A 22,690-nucleotide genomic window follows, 5' to 3' on the forward strand; every position below is an offset into this window, starting at 1 on the left:
TGGCACGGAACTTCTCAAAAGTCTGCCCATCAGAACACATGCTCTAGAAGATGGAAAACATTTAGTAATGGGTTCATCAATATACTATGTGTGCTGTCTAAGGAGCAAATTAAGTTCTGAGAGCCTCATTATTAGAAAGTTGGCTACTAAGAGATATTTTTTTTTTAAGTCACAGTAACTCAGGAAGACTTTCTACTAAGGCAGAGAGAAGCTACCAGCATTTGCATCAGTGGCAGAAGTACTTGTGATAATAAAAGCACAGATATTTCATAGCGAAGTATAAACATGTCTTCTACACTTCCTTATAATTTTCTGAGAATGAAATGTAATCTCCATGTTTGATGTAATGTAACATTAAGCCTAACAAATCAATAAAATTATTAACACCTGAATACGAAGAGATTTCCCTCCCTAACAACTCATAAGCGAATTCTGACCTTAGAACGGCTCCCCAAACCTATCATTCATACCCCTATTAGGCAGCATGATGAGTGCCTGCTGCATGGATCACTTAGACCGTGCCATGGAACACTGACATCCCTTCACACTGTATAAGTGATTTTGGTTTCAGGATACTGGATCTTCACAAAATGAATAATTTATACCTATGATCTGAAAACCTATCTCTATTCTCCATTGGGAAAATACAGGCCAACGAGAGAGAGAATAAGAAAAGGAATAGTTATGTAAGGAAGAAGAAAGTGTAGTAAACTAATTGTATCTCTATGCACCTTCATTCTGTCTTTCAAAACTGTTCCTTTTCTGAGATCCCTACCTCTCAAATCATAATCTGTCCTTCCACCTCCCTCATCGATTCACTTCTCCTTAACCTCTCCTTTGCTCCAGCCCCTGCATCCTTTCCTTGTTCTCTTTGTCCTCCTTGGCTTCACTTTTCTTCCCTTCACATTCTTGAGTCTATAGTTGGACATTTCAATGACGCACCTGAATGCTTTGTCCCCTTATTCTTCCACTGTTTCCACCCAAATCCCCAAACTCAGATTACTTCCATCATTCATATTTCTCTTTCACTCCTATACTGGGCTATGGCAATTACCATGGCAGATTTCAACTCCAAGGAGGGAAATATTTTCTAATTGCCCACAAGCAAAATGAGCTGCCTCAGAGAAGAGAGCTGAGGAGAGCTTTGAGGAATACCCACACTTAGGGGGCAAGACCCATCATTGTAGTCTCCAAGCAAAGATTATCAAGGATAATGTAGGGGCCAGTAGGTGGCACAGTGGATAGAGCACCTGCCCTGAAGTCAGGAGGACCTGAGTTCAAATCCAACCTCAGACCAAACACTTGACACTAGATGTGTGACCCTGGGCAAGTCACTTAATCCCAACTGCCTAAAAAAAAAAAGGATAATGTAGAAAGGATTCCTATTTAGGCATGGCTTGGCATCGATGAGCTCTGAGGTCCCTTCCAAACCTTAAGGTTCTATGAGTTTGTAAATGATGCTGGAAGAATATCTAAAATCATGTTGACTGGGTCCACTTTATAAATTCATGCTATCTAAAAAATTTCAACTGGATTCTCATAGGTACATGGCAATCCTTCTATTCACCTCCAGCTGACTTCAATTCTACAGGTGTTCCAAACCTCTCTCAAGCCTCCAAAGCCTCCATCCTCTTCTCTCTCAGCAGGCCTTTTTACATCACTTCGTAATGTAATTAGATTGTAAGTTTCTTGAGAGCGAGACTGTCTTTTGCCTCCTTTTGGTATCTCCAGCATTTAGCACAGTACCTGCCACATAAGAAATGGTTAATGATGTTCAATGAACGAATTATTGAGCTATTTAAGGCCTCTTGTTACGAATTCCCTCAATTTCCATCCTCTTGCACCGCAACACTTCTCTATTTCTCCATCAGTCCTGTCTTCCAACTCCAGTTTTCACAGGTGAGGTAGCCTGCTTTCACGCCAAAGCTAGCCTTTTCATTTGTGTCCTTAATCCCCATCCCTTCACTTCACTGATTTCCCATCTCTCCCCTCTGATCGGCTCTTCTCCCTGCATATGTAAGTATGGTGCTCAGGTCTACTTCATTCCAAAAATAAAACAAAACCTCTCACCCTGGACTCAACTGCCCACTTCCCTATCCCTCCTCTTCTTCCCTCTCAACACTTCCAGACGGAGAAGTCAGTCCTCCACCTCTGCCTCTACCTTCCTTGCTCTTCAGCTACTACAATCTGGTTTCCCTCCCTACCATCTGATTGAAAATGCTTTCTCCAAGGCCACCAATGGTTTCCTAGTGGTCCAACGGCCTCTATTCAGTCAGTCCTCCTCCTCTCTGATCTTGCCATAGCTTTTGCAACTGTTGCGCACTACTTCCTGATGCCCTCTTGGCCTTAGCTTCCAAAACACTACTGTCTCCTACCTGGCTGGCTACATTTTCTTAGTCTCTCCTTTGCTTCTTCATCGCCCGATGCCAGCTCCTTAAAGTATGGGTGTTCCCCAAAGCCGTCCTCAGCATTCTCTTCTTCTTTCTCTAACTTTCCTCTTCCTTGATGTTCTCACCTGCTTCCACGGCTCAAAGCATCACTTGTTTGTAAATGTCTCTTAAACCTATTTTTAGTCCCAAACTCTCCCACATGCTCCAGATACCTGCCTGATAGATACCTTCAATCAATTAGCTTTTTACTGGTTTTTTTCATATTTGAAATACCACTTTATTATGATCTAAACGAAAAGAGAATGGGAATGACGGTAACAAACAAGATTCACCACTGAATATTGTGATGGGACTGCAGCAGGCTTATATTTGAAACTCAAGGGGACGTAACTGCGGTCCAAAACAGCTAACTACGCAGGTTCAAAATAAGAATTACATTTTTTTAAACTGCCACATTCACTCCGAAGCCCATTCATCTCCTTCAGCATCCCGAAGATTAAGCACACGTTCTGCTCAGTTACACAATAAAGTGGCAAACACGCCACACCACTGACACTGTCACAGGACGGTTGCCTATAAAACTAGACCTCTGACGTGGGGCTCTAGCTTCATTCCCTCACAGGTCATCATCTTCATCAGGGAGCGCAGCTGCCTGAGCAATCTGTACGTCCTGCTCATGCTGTGCCGCCAGTGCTGGGTCCGTGACAACCTCTGGAGGTGCAGGAGCAGGCATGGCAACAAACTCCAAATTAGGGTCTCCAATAAGTTTTCTAGCAAGCCAAAGGAAGGGCTTCTCAAAGTTGTAGTTACTTTTGGCTGAGATGTCATAGTACTGGAGATGCTTCTTCCTATATGGAAGGCAACTGATTTCGCCTTGACTTTTCCGTCCTTAACATCCACTTTATTGCCACACAACACTATGGGGACATTTTCACATACTCGTACCAGATCTCTATGCCAGTTTGGAACATTCTTGTTAGTGACTCTTGATGTTACATCAAACATTATAATGGCACACTGAGCTTGGATGTAATAACCATCTCTCAGACCACCAAATTTCTCTTGGCCAGCTGTATCCCATACAATGAATTTAATAGAACCTCTGTTAGTATGGAACACAAGAGGATGGACCTCAACACCCAGGGTGGCTACATACTTCTTCTCAAATTCACCAGTCAAGTGACGTTTCACAAATGCTGTTTTTCCAGTACCTCCATCACCAACTAATACAAGCTTGAACTGCGCTTGGGGTTCTCCTTGGGCGGCCATCGCGAAGGTTCTTCCAGAAGCATCTCCGTCTCTGCCTGACTGAACGATGGAAAGATGGCAGAAGTGCGATTCAAATACCCGGAGATGCAGCCCAATCAGCTTTTTATTAAGCAACTACATGCCAGGCACTGTGCTGGGCATTGAGAATATAAATACAGAGAATAAAATAATCCTTACTCACAAGGAACTTAGGTTCTAGTGGGAGAAACAAGTATATATAAAAATATGTGCAGCACAAATATAAAGTTAATAAACACAAGCATATACAAATTAGTTTAAAAAGGTGGTTTGTGAGAGAGAACCCTAGCAGATGAAGGGAAGGGGTCAAGAAAGGCTCCATATAGAAGAGAGCATCTGAGGTGCATCTTAAAGGAAGAGAGGAGCTCTATGAGGTGGAGGGGAGGATGAAGTACATCCTAGGCACGCGAACCAGCAAGTCAAAAGGCACGAAGACAGGAGATGGAGTTATCGTGAGCGAGGAACAAAGACAAGGCCAGTGTGGCTGGACTACAGAGTGCAGGACATAGAATAATGTCCAATGAGGAAAGAAGACTGAGGCCAGGATGGGTAGGGCTTTAAAGGACAGACATGGTTTATATTTCATTCTAAAAGCAAAAGAATGCCACTTGAGTTGGTTGATGAGATCTTTCCAGAGCTTCAAACTTAACATGTTCAAAACTGACATCATCTTTTGTCCAAAACCTGCCCTTCCTCTCAAAATCACAGTTACCCAAGCTCATGAGTTCAGTCACCTTTGTTTCTTTCTTCTTCCTCAATTCTTAACATCCAACCACCTGTCAAGTCCTGAAGGTTCAACCTCCACCATATCACTTTCATATACTGTTACTCTCTCTATTCACACTACTACCACTTAATTCAGAACTTTACCTGGACTATTTTAATAGTCTCATAACTAGAGTCTCAGAATCATTAGAGTTGGAAGGACCTCGGATGCCATCTACTTCAACCCATACTTAAAAAGGAATCTCCACTACTCAAATCCTAAAAAAAAGACTTAAACTGTGGTAGAAACAAATGAGATCTGTGAGCTGAAGTGCCCAGAGAATAGAAGGCCCCCAGATCACATGTCTTGCTTCTAGCTAGCTCTTTGCAGCCATCATTGAAGGGAACAACCCTTACGGAGGAGGGACCTCTTATCCCCAACAACACCAACCACACCAACTGAGGGCCACTGAATAACAAGTAAGTCCATGAGCCTGCAGAACAACAGTTCATAACAGACTACCAGCTCTGCTTCCAGCCTGGCCTCTGCAGCCATGGTCCAGGGAAGAAACCCCTGAGCAGATGTGACCTGCTAACTTGCTCTGCAGGTACTGCAGCCCCCACCTCCTCAGGAGTCACAACTACTGAAGACTTGAAAAAGAAATTTCTTGCAATTAAAAGTCCTTGGTAATGTCAAATTGTTCAACACCAGAAACCAATGTGGTTTTATTAGTGAAAAATCTATTAAAGATGATGTATTACCTTCTGCTCTGCCACTGCACCCAAAGAACCATGGGACTTTTCTATAACACTTGAAGCTAAAATCTCCCACATGTGTAGTCTCCCCAATTAGAACATAAGCTCCTTGAGGGCAGGGGGTGTCTTTTTTATTTGCATGCCCAGCACTGTGCAAATAGTAAGTACTTAATAAGTAGTTTTTCATTCATTCATACCCAACAAGTGGTTATCCAGTCTCTGCTTGAAGACCTCCAAAGACCAGTACCTACAAAGGTAACCCATTCTATTTTTGGTCAGCTTTAGTCTCTCTGGTTACTCTCCTTCCTTCCTCAATAAGTTCAGTGCCTGACTCACAGTCTCTCTCTACCCCAGCTCCTGCCCTCAAACTAGGAGGCTTAAACATACCTACTGATATTCCCTCAGGTCCCCTAACTTCCCAAGCTCTGCTCTCTTCTCAATTGCCATGACCTTCGCTTCATACAGAGAGATGGTCATACCTCGATCCAACCATCATCCACAAGTGTTCTACTTCCATATTCATGAATTCTAAAACTCCTTTACCTGATCATCATCTATCTTTCATCTTTCTCGATGACTAAACCTGTTCTCCACCCTCACTGTGATCTCTAATTCCTCTACTCTTTAGATTTTTCATAAGCCATTTCCTCCTGGCAAAGGCTACACTCCTCTCCTTTCCCAACTCGACCCACTGGTGAAACAGGTCAACTCTACACTATCCTCCACTCTTGAATCCTTTGGCCCCTTGCCAACCCTAAACTGCTCTCACTATCTGCTACCTCTGTTCCTATTCACATACTACTGAACAGAACTGGGGGGGAGACAATCACAAAATCAAATTTATGTTATCTAATCTCAATTAGAACTTCATTGCAGCAAAATAATTCTTCTCCTCATCCCTAATTGATGATAATAGCATTTATATAGTATCATAAGGTTTACAATGCACTTTATAAATATTCATTATTACACTCTCCACACCAGCATCTCCAAACCCTCTCATCTCTCCTCAAAATTCCCACAGCATCCCTCTGCCTATACTCTCAATGGAAGACTTCATAAGACCTAATTTTCACACTTCATCCAAAAAAACTGAAGTCATTCACCAAGTTCCTTCTTCTCCCTTCCTGCTCATCTCACATCACTTGGACTTTTCCCCCCACCTCCACCTCCTCCTTTCCTCTAGTCTCTTACCCTTAATTCCCACCCCATTTTGTCCCGAAGAAAACCCCCACTATTGATACTCCCTAACTTTCAATCAATCTCTCTCTAATGGCTTCTTCCTCTCTGCCTACATATCTCCACCACCATTAAAATACCTTCATTTGTTCCAACCATTCCTGCTTAGCATCCTATCTCTTTCCTTTCCCTCATGGCTAAACTCCTTGAGAAAGCCTCCACTTCCCTTTCATTTTCTTCTAAAACTTCATTCTGACTTCCAACCTCATCATTGAACTGATAATCCCTCTCCAAAGTTACAAATTACTTCTAATTTCTAAAAGGCCAAATATTTTAGAAATAAATTCTATTTCTAAAAGGTCAAATCTAATGGCCTTTCCTCAATCATCATCATTCTTGACCCCTTTACAGCATTTGACACTATGGATCACCTTTTTCTGGATACTCTCTGCTCTCTAGGTTTTCAAGGTAGTGTTCTCCTCTTACTAGTCTGACCACTCCTTCTTAGTCTCCTAGGATGGATCTTCATCCATATCATGCTCACTAATCATATCCCTCAAGGATCTGTCCTGGGCCCTAGTAATGTTCTCCCTGTACTATCTTACTTGTTGCTATCTCTACACAGATTATTTCCAGATCAATACAACCAGTCTCTCTCCTGAGCTGTAATACCAAATCACCAATTGCCTTTTGGACATCTCAAAATGATGTCCCGTAAGCATCTTGTATCCAAAACAGATATTATTATTTCTCCTTCCAATGCTCCCATCTTCCCAACTTTCCTACTACTGCGGAAAGCGTCACCATCACTCTAGTGATCCAGGCTCATAATCTTGACGTTATCCTCAACAAATCATTCTTACTTCACATATCCAATCTGTTGATAAATTTTATCATTGCTATCTTCATGACTTCTCTTGTATGTGTCCTTTCTCTCCCTTCACAGAGCCACCATATTAGTTCAGGCCCTCATCACTTCTTACTTGGGTTATTGCAAAAGCTTTCTACTAAGTGTTCTGCATGCCTTATATCTCTTCCAACTCCAACCTATCTTCCACATAACTTTCCAAGTAATTATTCTAAAACATGTCCCTCCGCACTTAAATTCCAGTGGCTCCTTATTACCTATACAATCAAATATGCAATCTTCTAATTGGCACCGAAAGTTCTCCACAACCTGGACCCTTCCAACCTTTTCAGTCTTCTTACACTATACCCCTCTCTACACGATCTGAAATCCAGGTACATTGGCCTACCCAATGTTCTTCACACACATTTCATCTTTGCAATGGTTATACCCTGGGCCTCAAATACTCTGCCTCCTCATGTTCCTACCTTAGTTCCTTGGCTTATTACAAGACTCATCTCAAATCTGCCTTCTGCAGGAGGTCTGTCTTATTCCCTGAAGTTGTTACTGCCTTCCCCTTTGAGATTACTTCCCATCTACTCTGTATATAGCTGACATGAACCTTGCTATTTATATACATGCTGTTTCCCCACTAGAATGTAAGCTCTCTGAAAACAAGGACTGTTTTCGTCTTTCTATCCCCAGCACTTAGAATAGTGTCTGGCACACAGTAAGTGCTTAATCCTTATTGACTGATTGTTGGGAAGGTTTTTTTTTTTCTCATATCAAATCTAAATCTGCCTTCATGCAACAACCACCCAACTTCCCATTCATTCTCCAGTCTCTCTCATGTCTAATCTTTTTGTTTTATTTTTTAAAAGTTTTATTGATGTTTTGATTTACATTACCAACATTTACAGATTACTCCCACTCTGTGAGAAGTCTAATTTAAAAGTAAAACAATTAAGTAAAACTAATAATATAGTGACTTCATCTGAAAGGACAAGCAATATTCCCCTTCTCACTTATTTTTATTTAAAAAAGAACAGAAGTTTATTTTCCCTCCTACTCCATTTAAGAAAAAAGAAAAACAAATTCCTTATATCAAATATGTATACAGTAAAGCAAAAAAAAAAAAAAAATCCTGCATTGGCTGAATACCAAAATATCCAAATCTCAATCTGTACATGAAGTAGAGAGTATGTTTCATCATCAGCCCTCTGAAATCATGGATGGTCTCTTTGATGATCACGATTCTTACAGCTTTCAAAGTTGCTTGTCTTTACACTATTGTTGCATAACAATTATACAAATTGTTCTAATTATGCTCATTTTATTCTTCATCAGCTTATATAAGTCTTCAAAACTATTCATTTTCATGATATTGATGTTACAGCATAAAATTTTCTTTCAGTTTTGCTTATTTCACTCTGCATCAGTTCATATAAGTCTTTTCAGATCTCTTTGAAATCACCTATTTCCTCATTTCTTACAGCAACCTATCTTTCACAAACCTGCCAAACTAAGTTTCCTGATACTGACCATGTCACTCCCCTGTTCAAAAACCCCCAGTGGGTCTCCATAGCTCAGAAACCAATCTCCTCAGTGTGGCACTGGTGTCTTCCACAATTTTTCTACCTACTTTTCCAACTTTATTCCACTTTCATTCCACTACTCTTCATTTTCCCTAACTTCCAAATTGGATTACTAGCTATTTCCCATTCCCTTGTCCTGCCCCCTTAAGTATCTGTACATTTGCACAAACTATCTTGAATGCCTGGAATGTACCTTTTCCACCCCTTCTTCCCTGTGCCCTCTGCCCCCTATCCCCAAAATGCTCTTATTTCAAAGTCTATTTCAGATATTACCTGCTCTCTTATCTCTTCTCACTTCCCTACTCCTCATTCACCCAAATGAGTTGACCAAATGAAAGGGATCTCTCTCCTCAAAATTTCTTCTAGCACTTTCTCTGGACCTTTTCTTCTTTCTTACATTATAACTTGTATCCATATCTTATTAAACTTTAGAAGGTATGGATTGTGTTGTTTTTCATCTTTGTATCCACAGTGCTGTACACATAGTAGACACTAAAGAATGTTTCAATTCTGTTTCAATCCAATAAGTCATTTGTAACAGTATTTTTCGTCACAGGGAAAAAAACCCCCAAAAAGTTTCAATTATGGAATCATTATTAAGCATATTAATTTAAGCCTAGCACAGTGCTTTGGCACAAAGTAGACACTTAACACATGTTTACTGACTTGAGCGGTTGAGTCAAATGGGCAGCAGACTATATAGCAGGCCTTCTGGTACAGCAGTAACAATCTTCTCAAATGATAAGATTAATTTAATAACAGTCATTACTTTAAGCTCACCCTGAAAAATTACTTCATCTGGATACCTTTACCCATAATCTCTCCATTTTATTCTTGCATCCTTGAATTTTTTTTTCCTGATGCCCAATCCTACCTCCATACTTTAATGGTTTCTTTAATTGAACAATCATATTCTTTCAAGATAAGTGTTGTGTGTAAGGTTCAAGGACATGAAGACTCTTAGCTGGATCATTTCTTCCTATAGTGTCTTTCTAGAATTTGTAGCATTTCAAAGAAACACTACCTGAAGCAGGTGACTTTTCCAGTTTGTTTGTTTTTCACACCGAATCAATTTTTTTTGAAGGCCCAAATAAGAATCTCCCTAGATAAAACAGATATGTATTTATACATTAAGTCTCTAGACAAAAAAGTTATAAAAAACAAAAAAAGCCAGTATCATATGAAGTGGACTTGAATCTGCTGAAAGACGCAGAAAATATAGCTAGATAACTTCTGAATGATTTAAGTTAGATGATTCCTACTCCCTCCCTTATAGAAGTTAACAATTCAAAATTCAGTACAAGATTATAGTTGATGGTATGATTAACAGTCCATACTTTTGTTTACAATGAAACCCATTTTAGAGAGGAAGAAGTAGGAGCTAGCATATACTATTGTGAGACTTTCTGGTCTTGGGACAAGAGGGTTATTGTATCATAATCAAATCTGTCCAAGGAAATGTGCTGGTTTGGCAAGCAAATTATGAGATGAGGTTAGTTTGGATGGGGGAGAAAAATATGAAGGTAAGGCCTAGGGCATATGACTTAGAGATCTAAGCCAAGGGGCGAATCTGTGAATGGAACTAATACAAATTTGTCAACTAATTTTTACTCCTAAGAACTTGCAAATTACTTTTTTTAAACTCTTTTTAAAAAAAAACCCTGCTTTTTAATACAGAATAAATCAAATATACAATGGTAGAGATTTTTGCCCCCACTCCAAAGTGTTAAAAGTATTTTATCCTTTAAAAATTTTCTTTAAAAAATCAGGATGTGAAACCCTTGATTAGCAAAGCAAATTAGAGTACATTAAAAGCAGTCAATGAATATTTAAGCTAAACTTGAAAAAAAGGCTGAAAGCCCAAAAAATTTCTACTGGAGTCTTTTTTAAAAAAAGTCTTCATTTCAGCTTGAAAATCACAAAATATGAATTGTAGTTTTCAGTTATATTTGTAGGCTTTTTTTCTGTCTTTCACTCAGAGTCACAAAGAGAGAAGCTGATAATGCATCATATTCATAAGTGCTCTCTCAACAAGCCCCAGGCCCTGAAAGTATTTCCCTTGTCTACAAACTCATTTGAACTACCAGTATATAGTTACAGCTTAAGGAAAAAAAGATTTAAGGCTCTTCTTGAAGAAGAGAGGGCTGGATGCTGAGGGGAGAAATTAGTTGCTTGGCCTCCAAGGAGTCCCACATATCCACTCCAGCAAAACTTGAAACTCACACCAGATCAAAATATCTGATAAGAAACTACAGTGACTTCCACCACCCCAGAACTGCACAAAAAAAATCGGCCAGAATCCTGAAGGCAACAGAAAAGGGGTCTCTAGCAAAGTCAGCACCAGTGCAGGCAAACAAGGATCAGCCTCCCAGCATGAACAGCACAGAAAAGACCAGAGACACATGTAACTTACAAGACCCTGCATGCCCAGAAGCAGCAAGAGTTAAGGGCTCTCCAAGAAAGTGTTAGGGAGCTCGGGAAGTCCCAAGTATCAGCAGCAGCCAGAGCTACCTGGCAGTGCTCAGGCCAGGACAGACAAGGCATTTTGGGGTCTGAGATCTCCGGCATTCTATTCTGAGATGCCAGAGAGGGTCCTAGATCTTCAGATCTAGGGTTCTGAACCTCAAAGATTCAGGTGAGGAAAGAGAAAATAAAAAAAAAATAAGCATTTATAGACTATCTATTATGTGCCTGGCACTATGCTAAGCACTTTACAATTTTTATTTAATTTGTTCCTCACAATAACTTTGTAAGGTAGGTGCTCTTACTAAACCCATCTTACTGATGGGGAAACTGAGGCAAACAGGGTTAACTGACTTGCCCAGGATCAAATAGCTAGAAAGTATCTGAGGCTACATTTAAACTCAGGTCTTCCTGACTCCAGGTTGACCCTGCAATCTACCCATTGTGCCATTTATCCCTGGGAGACAGAGGTCAGCTCAAAAACTCAGGGGGACCCTGGGCAAGAACAAGCAAGGCTGACTACCCCACTCAAAAGCACAGTGTAAGACAGTGCCTAGTCCTGGCCTAGCCCCAATTCAGGAACTAAAGCTAGAGAGATGAGTAAATCAAAGAATACAGAGAAGTATAAAAAATTATTGTAAATCTAGAGATCTCCCAAAAGAAGGAGTAACTGTAACAATGAAAGCACAGACACAAAGGGGCAGCTAGGTGACACAGTGGGACTTGAAATCAGAAAGACTTGAGTTCAAAAACTGCCTCAGACACCTACTATCTATGTGACCTTGGGCAAGCCACAACTTCCCTGTTCCTGTTTCCTCATCTGTAAGAAAGGGACAATAATAGCACCTATTTCATAGGGTTGTTATCAGGATCAAATGAGTCAACATATTAAAGCACTTAAAGTGCTCTATAAGTGCTAGTTATTATTTTTAATGATAATAATGAGGATGGAAAAACCAGATTTTCCCTAAGGTCTACTTTAATACCCAAAAGAAATGAAACAGGAGGTTAAAAATAAAAGGAAAGAATTAGAAAGAGAATAACTAGCTTTCAAGAGAAAGAAGTAAACCTTACCCAAATTAGATACTAGCTTAAAACTAGAAGAGACCAAAGAGAAATCAATGACTCTGTGAGATAGCAAAAAATATTAGAATAAAATCAAAAAGTTGAAAAAAAATAGAAGAAAACATGACATATATATCACAAAAATATGGGAAATGGGTTAAGAAGAGATCATTTAAGAATCAGTGGACTCAGGCTGATACTATAAGCAAACTGCAAGAGTAAGGAATAGTTCACCTATCAGATTTATGGAGAACAGAAGAATTCATGACCAAACAGGAGATAGAGAATTCATGACCAAACAGGAGATAGAGAACATTATGAAATGCAAAATGGATAATTTTGATTACATTAAATTGAAAAATTTTTGCACAAAGCCAATGCAATTAAGATTAGAAAGAAAGTGGAAAATTGGGAAAGAATTTTTACAACCAGTCTCTCTGATAAGGGCCTCATTTCTAAAATATATAGAGAATTGAGTCAAATTTATAAGACTACAAGTCATTCCCCAATTGATAAATGGTCAAAGGATATAAACTGGCAGTTCTCAGATGAAGAAATTAAAGCTATCTATAGTCATATGAAAAAATGCTCTAAATCACTATTGCTTAGAGAAATGCAAATCAAAACAACTCGGAGGTACCACATCACACCTATCAGATTGGCCAATGTGCAAAACTGGAAAATGATAAATGTTGGAAAAGATGTGGGAAAATTGGTATGCATTGTTGGTGGAGTTGTGAAATGACTCAACCATTTTGGAGAACAATTTGGAACTATGCCCAAAGGACTATAAAACTGTGCATACTCTCTGACCCAGCAATAGCACTTCTAGGGCTGTATCCCAAAGAGATCATACAAGTGGGAAAAGGACCCAAATGTACAAAAATATTTATAGCTGCTCTTTTTGTGGTGGCAAAGAACTGAAATTGAGGGCATGTCCATCAATTGGGGAATGGCTGAACAAGTTGTGGTATATGAATGTAATGGAATACTATTGTGCTATAAGAAATGATGAATAGGCTGACTTCAGAAAAACCTGGAAAGACTTGTATGGTCTGATGCTGAGTGAAGTGAGCAGAACCAGAAGAAAGTTGTACACGATAACAGCCACATTGTGCAATGACTAATGTTGATAGACTTAGCCCTTCCTGCAATGCAAGTATCTAAGACATCTCCAAAGGTCTCATGATGGAAAATGCTATCCACATCCAAAGAAAGAACTATGGAGTTTGAATGCAGATTGAAGCATACTATTTGCTATTTTTTTCTTCTTTTTTGTTTTGTTTTCTCTTTCTTGTGGTTCCTCCTATTGGTTCTAATTCTTCCTTACAACATGACTAATGTGAAAATGTTTAATAGGAATGTATATGTGGAGTCTATATCAGATTGCACGTCATCTTGGGGAGTGAGGTGGGGAGGGAGAGGGAGAAAAACTTAAAACTCAAAAGCTTATGGGACAGTTGATAAATGAAAATAAGTTAATAAAAAAAAAAAGAATCAGTGGACTCCGTAAAAAAAGTTTTTTAAAAATTCTGGACACATTTCAAGAAATCATAAATGAACACTACCCAAATCTGTTAGAACCAGAAGACAAGGTAAAGATAGGAGGAATTCGGGGCAGCTAGGTGGCGCAGTGGATAGAGCACTGGCCCTGAAGTCAGGAGGATCCGAGTTCAAATCCAGCCTCAGACCAAACACTTGACATTAGCTGTGTGACCTTGGGCAAGTCACTTAACCCCAATTGCCTTAAAAAAAAAAAAAAAGGAGGAATTCACTAATCACCTCCTGGCGGGGGGGGGGAAGTCCCCAGAATATCACAGCCAAAATCTAGAGTTCCCAAATTAGAGGAAAAAATACTTCAAGCATTCAGAAAGAAGCAGTTCATATATCAAGGAACCACAGTTAGGACAGCACAAAACTGGGAAGCTTCTACTATAGGTAGGAGGAATACAATATTCCAAGAGGCAAATTAAAAGGAGAAAAAGAAAAGCAAAGAATCTAAGGTGGTTCTCATCAATTGGGGAATGGTTTAATAAATATGGGATCAGAATATAATGGAATATTATTAAACTATAAGATACAGCTGTAGAGAATCCTGGGTAGGATACAGAGGGAAATTAGTAGAACCAAGAGAACAAATTATATAAGACCAACAACGGTGTAAAGAAAATCTTTTGGGGCAGCTAGGTGGCGCAGCAGATAGAGCTCTGACCTTGGAGTCAGGAGGACCTGAGTTCAAATCTGTTTCCTCATCTGTAAGATGGGATTAATAAGAGCATCTACCTCACAAAGTTATTGTGAGGAACAAATGAAATAATTTAATTCATTTTTAAAATCTCTTGACTCATTTCTCCCAGGTATTCACATAATTCTTGTAGAAAATCCACATCTGGAATATTATGTTCAGTTTAGGATGTCATAGCTTAAGAAGGACACCAATAAGTTAGAAAATGTCCACAGAAAGACAACCAGCATGATAAAAGGGCTGGAGCCCATGTCATATGAAGATTAGTTAACAGAACTAAGGACACTTAGCCTAATCAGGTAGGACGTGATGGGATTTGTTCTATGTGGCTGCAGAAGGGAGAAACAGAGGCGACGGGCAGAAGTTGCAAAGTGGCCACTGCAGAGCTCAAAGTCAGGAAAAACTTTCTAATAATGAGGGCTGTTGAATGTTTCCCCCTTCCTGGAGGTCATCAGAGGATGTGGGTCACATCCTCTAGAGTGGGGATTCCTTTCAGGTACTGGTTGAGTCCAACCAGATTGGTTGTGGGGTCCCTTAAATTCTGTGATAGACAAAATCAAGACACCCCAGTGTATGCTTAATGGATAGAAAGTTACTCTTGGACAAGGGTACTTCGAACCCAAAGGTATTCTCTTAAATAGAAAGAATCGTATTGAAACCAAATTCCCTAGTTATTATTTAAAAACCACAAAATTAACAAGTAACTCATATTCATAAACTAAATGGAGTAAAGATAAGTCACACAGTATGTCATTTTTCAGTGAAACACAATTTTTATATGGACCTGTGCTTTGAAAAAGCTACTTATCTTAATTGGTTAGCAGAAAAAAGAGATATAAAGAATCTGAACAAGGAATATAATAAAAAACCTCCAAAATATAAAAAATTAATTTTGTGGCTTTAGGCTTTAATTAGAGACACTGCTCATCGATCAATTTATCCCTTTTCTTGGTGTTTATTTTCCCAGTCATAATTTTAACTATTAATAATTTGAATCCAAGGAAACATGCATGGATAAAGTGACTTTGTACATACAAGTGATTTTCTTTTTGAGAAGAGATTTTAGTTATTTCAATATTAAAAAAAACATAAAAATAGTCATTTTGAAATTTAACTACTTTTAGGGCAGCAAGACGGCACAGTGGATAGAGCACCAGACCTGGATTCAGGAGGACCCGAGTTCAAATCCAGCCTCAAACACATAACATTTACTAGCTGTATGACCCTGCACAAGTCACTTAACCCCAACTGCTTCACCAAAAAAAAAAGAAAGAAAGAAAGAAAAAGAGATTTAACTACTTTTGAAATATGTTAAATTATTCTAGTAATAATTTCTCCAAAGTGAAAATGTTTGGAAAGAACACTTAATTCCATGACAGATTTTAGTAGATTAATTCGCCAGTTACCTAGAGATAAGACTTTCAACAATCCCAACTATCTAGAAAAAGCCAAGATCTCAGAAGAAAAAGAAAAAGGTCTCTAAGCAGCAAAGCTATCACAAAGTTCAAGCACTTTCTTCCATAAGAGAGGCTAGTTCCACCCTAAGGCCTTCATCAGACAATTGAACAGCAAATTGTATTACTATCAATAAAATAATGTAGTCAGGCTGAAAGTGACAGAAACAAAAGACAGAAGGAGCATAAAAACCAAAAAGAAATAACTATAAAAGCATAGTCTATTTATTTTTATATGTATGAGGCAAATGGTCTAATACACCTCAATAGTTCTTAAGAGCAACATGTATTACAGGCAAGTACAGTAAGTTGTGCTCATAACAATGTCCCTGCATTACCAAGAAATTTTATTCAATATATGCTGTTTAAGTCGGGAAAGTGTATAACACATTTGTAAAGAATTTCAACCAAAAAAGTATAAAAGATTTTTTGCCTAAAAGGTGAAGAAGCTGCAATCTCTGGAAAATTTATTTGATACAGAACACATTTCCTGACAATATTACTGTTATTAGTACACATACATACAAAAAAAAGGATTTTTTTCATAGTTTTTTTAATTATATTTAACAATTTACAAGTGTAGATGTATAATCAATACATTTTAAATAGAATTTGGGGGAACAGCATCTTTTGACAACACATATCATTAGCTATTCAGTTCATATCTCCCTAGATCTCTTTCCCTCCATATGTTCCATTTTTTTTTCTGAACAGTTATGTAAGAAACAAGGGGATAAAATCTCTCATGTATGTATTTTTCATAAATCAAAGATAACTTTTTCTTATGGTAGGATAACAAGCATTCTTAGCGTGATTACACTCAATTTATGCCAAGCATAAGGTTTTTAAGGCTTTTATGACTGAGTTTATCTTTTCTATTAATTGCTGTATGTTTTGGATCCAAAAATGCTTGGGCGCTCAGTTCTACTTTTAAAAGAAAGCTAGTGGTTTACAAAAACAAAAGAAAAAAAAGGTAAAACAAAGCACTTAGAAATGTTGTTAAAATGGTTTAATTTTTCATGGAAATGCAAACAATTGCATCAATCATTACTTCTCTTAAAACTATTGCTTGTAATTCAGCCTCACAGTCATCAAATTGCTTCTTCACATTTACATCAAGTAGCTTTCCTCACCAACATACTATGCCCATTACAGTTCCAATAGAATTTGAAATAAGGGCTATAGCGATGTGTTCTTGCTATCAGTTTTTAATTTAAAATAAACTGATCCATAACATTAATTTCAAATAGTTAACAAGTTATTTCAGAAACACATTCCACACGCGTTAAATTCACTAAATATCCAAGAGCACTTATAATGGATGGAACTTTCCTCTGATGGAAGTCTCTCAAAGATCACTGTGATTCTATGTTCACTGATTTCTAGTAAGTGCTATCAAGAGTCAGAATAAAAGGGAACTAGACAGGGCACTCTGACATGTACTAATCAGAATATGAGATTCAAGCAGGCACCCTGGGGGGGAAAAACTGGTTGGGAATGCTTTGAGAGTACAGTGTTTAGGAAGCAGAGAAGAAATGCAGCACTCGTTTGTGAGATTCCCTCTCCAGAAGCAGTTACAATCAAGGCTTCTCAGCAGCCTCTCACTGTTAATCTTAAAATTTCAACTTTCTACTGTATAGTAAGTGGAAAATGATCTTCTGTAGGTCCCAAGGCAACCAACTTACCCGTAGACATCAGAATTTTGGTAAAATGTCAAGGAAGAATTATCTGGGTAAAATTTGCAGAATGCCAAAGATCAAGAGGAAATGAAAAAGGGGGCTGGGAAACTTAGCTAGGGAGTTTGGGAGTGGGGGAAGAGAATAAACATTTATTAAGTGCCTACTACGTGTCAGACACTGCTAAGTGTTTTATAAACATTATCTTACTTGATCCTCACAACAACCCTGGGAGTAGGTGCTGTTATTACCCCCATTTTACAGTTGAAGAAAATGAGGTAGACAGAAATTAAATCACTTGCCCAAGGTCACATAGCTACTAAGCATCTGAGGCTGCATTAGAACTCAGATCTTCCTGACTCTAGCGCCCATTCTCTATCCCTATACCACCTAAGTACCAAACACTCCACCAAGGATTAAACATAGAGAAAGAAGACTGGGGGGAAAAAAAGAACTTTGCAGGGGTATGTGGCTTTGCAGCTAGGTGGCTCAGTGGATAGAGCACCAGCCCTGAAGTCAGGAGGACCTGAGTTTAAATGCGGCCTCAGACCAAACACTTGACACTTACTAGCTGTGTGACCCTGGGCAAGTACTTAACCCCACTGCCTAGCCCCCCCCCCCCAAAAAAAAATACTCCAAAGAAGATACTCAGAGCTCTAACCAGGAATTCTTGCACTAGGGAAAAATTCAGTGGAGGTGGTCAAGAGTGCCTAAGGTACAAGGCTAAAGTAGACTGGAGAGAGAGGTCATGGGATTTAAGGAGAAATTGGGAGGTCAGAATGTTCAAATGTTATGAAGTATTATGTTTAAACATATTATTAATATTGTTACATTATTTATGTTCAAACATTCTGAAGATCAAATGAAATATCTGTGAAGCACTTAGCATAGTGCCTGGCACACAGTAGGTGCTATGTACTTATTCCCTTCTCATCCCTGTCAAATTTGGAAATGGTTAGAATACAGAAGAAAACTGTGAGTCAGATGTTAAATTTATTAGAGAGGAAGAAGAGTGACCCTAAAGTCCATAAATGACAGCAACAAAGACCTGCACAGGAAGGAGTGAACTTTAAAGCTTACAGTATTTCAGGGCCTCATTCATGAGATCTATAACTACTGAAAAGACTTTGGCCTAACTTGTCAATCAACAAACATTTATTAAGTGCCTATGTCCCAAGTACTGGGGAAAAGAAGACAAATATTAAATATTAAACTGTGTGTGTGTGTGCATGTGTAAAACAGTCCCTAGAGAAAGAGAGAGAGAGAGAGAGAGAGAGAGAGAGAGAGAGAGAGAAAATCAAGTGTGAGGACCACCTCAGGTTCAAGGAACCTTCTTCCTCCATTCCCTAAAACCAAAACTACGCCTGAGTCTTCTCTGATGAGCTGACCTTCAGTATCAGCTGGCTGACACAGTTAGTTCAACAAAGAGCTGAAATGAAATGGCACTGTAAAAACATTAACAACAAAACTCCTAGATTCTCCCACAAATACACACACTGTTAATGGGAAGAGTGGCTCACCAGTGGACAGATGCACAGTGGGAATACATATGGCCAAGGCAATGCACATCCCTGCAGGCTCCTGCCACCGTGGGTCTCAGTCTCTGATGGTGCTTCTTTAGAGCTCGACTACAGTCACTGTTTTGTCTAGTTGTGGATTAGGCTGACAAATTACTCCTAATAAAGTCCAAATGCTAGCACCAACAGGATCTTGGGGGCCACAGACAATTCTCCTCAGAGACAGATAGCCTGCTTTTTGATATAAGCCCAAGGAGCATGCCCGGTTCTTTACGCCAATTCCCAGGTGTCTCCAATCTGTTCTCAGCTGCCTCCATCTAATGGCCAAGGCTGAACAATCCTCTTTAAGTTGATTAAGAACTTCCTCATACTTCCTAAATGAGTAAAGAAATGGTCATTTACAGTAGCCAAGTCTCTATAACCTTCTCAGGCTGATTTATTAATTTCTTCACATCTTGTGGGTTTTTGGAAAATTCCTTAACACCTTCATTACACAGAGTAATTTGGGGAGAGAAAGAGAAGTACCAGCAGCTGGGGAGATGAACAAAGACTCCACATAGAAGATGGCACCTGAGTTGAGTATTGAAGGAAACCAGGGATTCTAAGAGGTAGAGATGAGGAGGGAGTATATTTAAGGCATGAAGGACAGCCAGTGTTAAGGCAGTAGACAGTAGATAAGGAGTGTCACGTAAGAGGAACAACAAGGATAGTTTTGTTGGATATAGAGAATTTGGAAAGGCGAATTACAGCCAGATCGTGAGGAGTTCTAAACGCAAAACTGAGAACTTTATATTTGAAACTAGAGGTAGGAAATCACTGGAATTTACTGAGTAAGGAGGAGTGGGGAGGGTGGGGATATGGTGAGACATGTACCTTAAGGGAATCATTTTGGAAGCTGTAAAGAAGATGACCTGGAGAGAGAGAGACTTGAGGTAGGGAGACCAATTAGGAGACTATGTAATAGTTCAGATAAGAGGCAATGACTCCTTGATCATAATAAATCAACTAGTTTGGCTGCACGATTCCCCCTAGCTCCATTCAGAAGCATGTGAGTAGGTGCAGAGGAGATGGATGGTGAGAGTAAGCCAGGGTTGCGGTCTGGCAAAGGATGAAAAAAAAAATGATAGAAAAAAGGGAGAAAGACATCCAAGAGTAAAGGAGACTATAGAGTTGAACTGATTATGTGCTAGATCCAAACAGGAAAAACAAAATTGTTGAAGAATGTTTTATTGTGCTGACAGTTAGATGGACAACTCATAGAGTTAGCCCCAAAACTAAAAAAGAGGAAGAGAATGACCTCGATATTCTTTGGGGAAATTGGGTAAAGTTTTTAATGACTCCAAGATCCTCCAAGATGCTAATAATTTGCTAATATGCAAAACAAAGGCCATCTGTTTTAGAAGCAAATGCAGGGTGTGAGCATGCTGCAACACACAGAATTGCATAGGAAATGTACCATAAAGAATGTTATCAAAGAAATGTTACGCCCAGAAAAAAAGACATGTGCTGATCCTGTAATATGAACAAAGTATTATGAGAAAGAGCTTATATGCTTCACTGGTATCCATGCAATAACATGAGTTTAGAGGAGGCCCCCAGCCCACTGAGTGCCATTCTTGTGGTAGGTTTATGGGAGGACATGAGGAAAAGTCACCTAGGATAGGTTAGCATTGATGGATTATCTGCTTCATAAGATGGAATATCCACATTCACAGATCCACTGATATCCCTTTTTCATGCACTTATCATGTATCATTTTGCAGTTTGTGTATTGTATTCTTTCTACATAGATCTTATTTAATACTTGTATCACCCCTGGTTCTTAGCACAGGGATCACTGGATATTATAAACACTTAATAAATGTCTGATTGTTGAAAATTAGCCCTATTATTATCTGGGCTTTTAAGAGCAGGTGCCCAGTGAAGAAATCAAAAATATAAAATCAACTCCCTTTTAATTATAAAAGGACTATATGTAACAAGGGATTCACAAGGTACATGTATGTACATCTAGTCAAAACAACTCTCTTCACATTTTAGAAACTTGAAGAAGAAAATCAATTTTTCCCTCACATAAAGAGGCAGAAAGGGAGTGGGAAGCTAGAGAATACTGATCATAACAGTAAGAATGAGATTAAAGAGAGAAAAACTTTTAACATTTAAAGGTTTCAAACTCCTTGATGCTCCCAAGTTTCAAAACCAGAACCAGAAACTCTATGTACTTCTGACTTTAAGACAGAACTCAATATAAGGTGAACCCTATTTTTTTGTCTGTTTGATTTTACTGAACTCCAGAAGGCAAAACCAGGACAGTCTAAATTACTGGATCATCAGGAAGAGACTGCCAGATTGTTCCTAGGTATCCTTACTTCTTTAAATTTTATTTTAAACCTTATCAATTAAAAATAATATGCTAATAGTCATTAACAAACAATAATATTTTGTTAAATTAAGTTTTTAGTAGAAAACAACAACTCTAATTTGCAAAAGCATTCTATAATCTTGTTTTAGTTATCCATGCTTATGTTTTACATAGCTATTTAGATCTCATGACCACGACTCAAGCACCACTGCTCACCTGGGTGACAAATTACCTTCTAGGCACAAAGCTTAGAAAAAAACAAATAGTCTTTTGAGAGTTGGCTTTGCCAGCACAAACTAAAAAGATGGGAAAATGTCACACCATTCAAGCAACCTTTAAAGCATAAATTGGCTTTCTATGGATGATTTCCTACTGGGAAACACATTTACTACAGGCTGTCACAAATATTCCAGTAGCAATTATTGTTAAACTGTTTCATTGTAAAATAATAAATTGGCATTCAGGTTTGCTGATTAACCCCCTATGAGTTTGGTTAGCTGAATGATTTGAGACAATGGAGTTTCTGTGTTATATGGCTAAGTGATCAGATCCTGGAAGTTCCCAGACTTACAGATCATAGTAAGATAGTTAGAACATACATAGATTTTTTCCATATATACACATATATGGAAAAATCTTTTTAAGACAGGAAAAGATTGTTAGTCCTGGTTTTCTTCTGTGACATCTCCAAGTTTAAAAGCAACAATGCCATGGTAAAGTAAATGATGTTATAATAGTTATCCACAGTAAAGGGGGATGGGGATTGGATCTGTGACTTCATTGACAGAGCAAACTCCCGGAGGAGGAACTACCCCTTACTGATACAGGTCAACATCTTTGCTACAATTTATAGTTTTAGAATGTTGCCTAGAGTACTGACAAGTTAAGAGACTTGGCCAAGGTAGGTCTTCATGACTGGGAGGTCAACCTTCTCTCTGCTATGCCACACTGCCTCTCTCACAAGATAAGATTTTAAGATAAAGAGATCAAATCAACTAGCCACATATGAAAATCAATATCATTACTTTATAATTACATCACATTCCACAGTCACCAAAACTATTTCTGTGAAACTATTTTTGTTTTAAAAGGATTCCAACAATGTTTTGTTTTAAAAACAACCACCAATGAATTCAAGAGGGCCCATAA

At 38.7% G+C, this 22,690-nt stretch overlaps 1 protein-coding gene and 1 pseudogene across 1 annotated transcript in view; both read right to left on the minus strand.

Moving 5' to 3' along the window:
• Positions 1 to 22,690, minus strand: part of LOC114031487 (transmembrane protein 242-like) — a 52,419-nt gene that overhangs the window by 7,529 nt on the left and 22,200 nt on the right. The gene's annotated exons all lie outside the window — the stretch shown is intronic.
• On the minus strand, positions 3,007 to 3,674 carry LOC114031486 (annotated as a pseudogene).

This window comes from Vombatus ursinus, unplaced genomic scaffold (assembly GCF_900497805.2).
Source record: "Vombatus ursinus unplaced genomic scaffold, bare-nosed wombat genome assembly UNPS02015175.1, whole genome shotgun sequence".
Classification (NCBI taxonomy): domain Eukaryota; kingdom Metazoa; phylum Chordata; class Mammalia; order Diprotodontia; family Vombatidae; genus Vombatus; species Vombatus ursinus.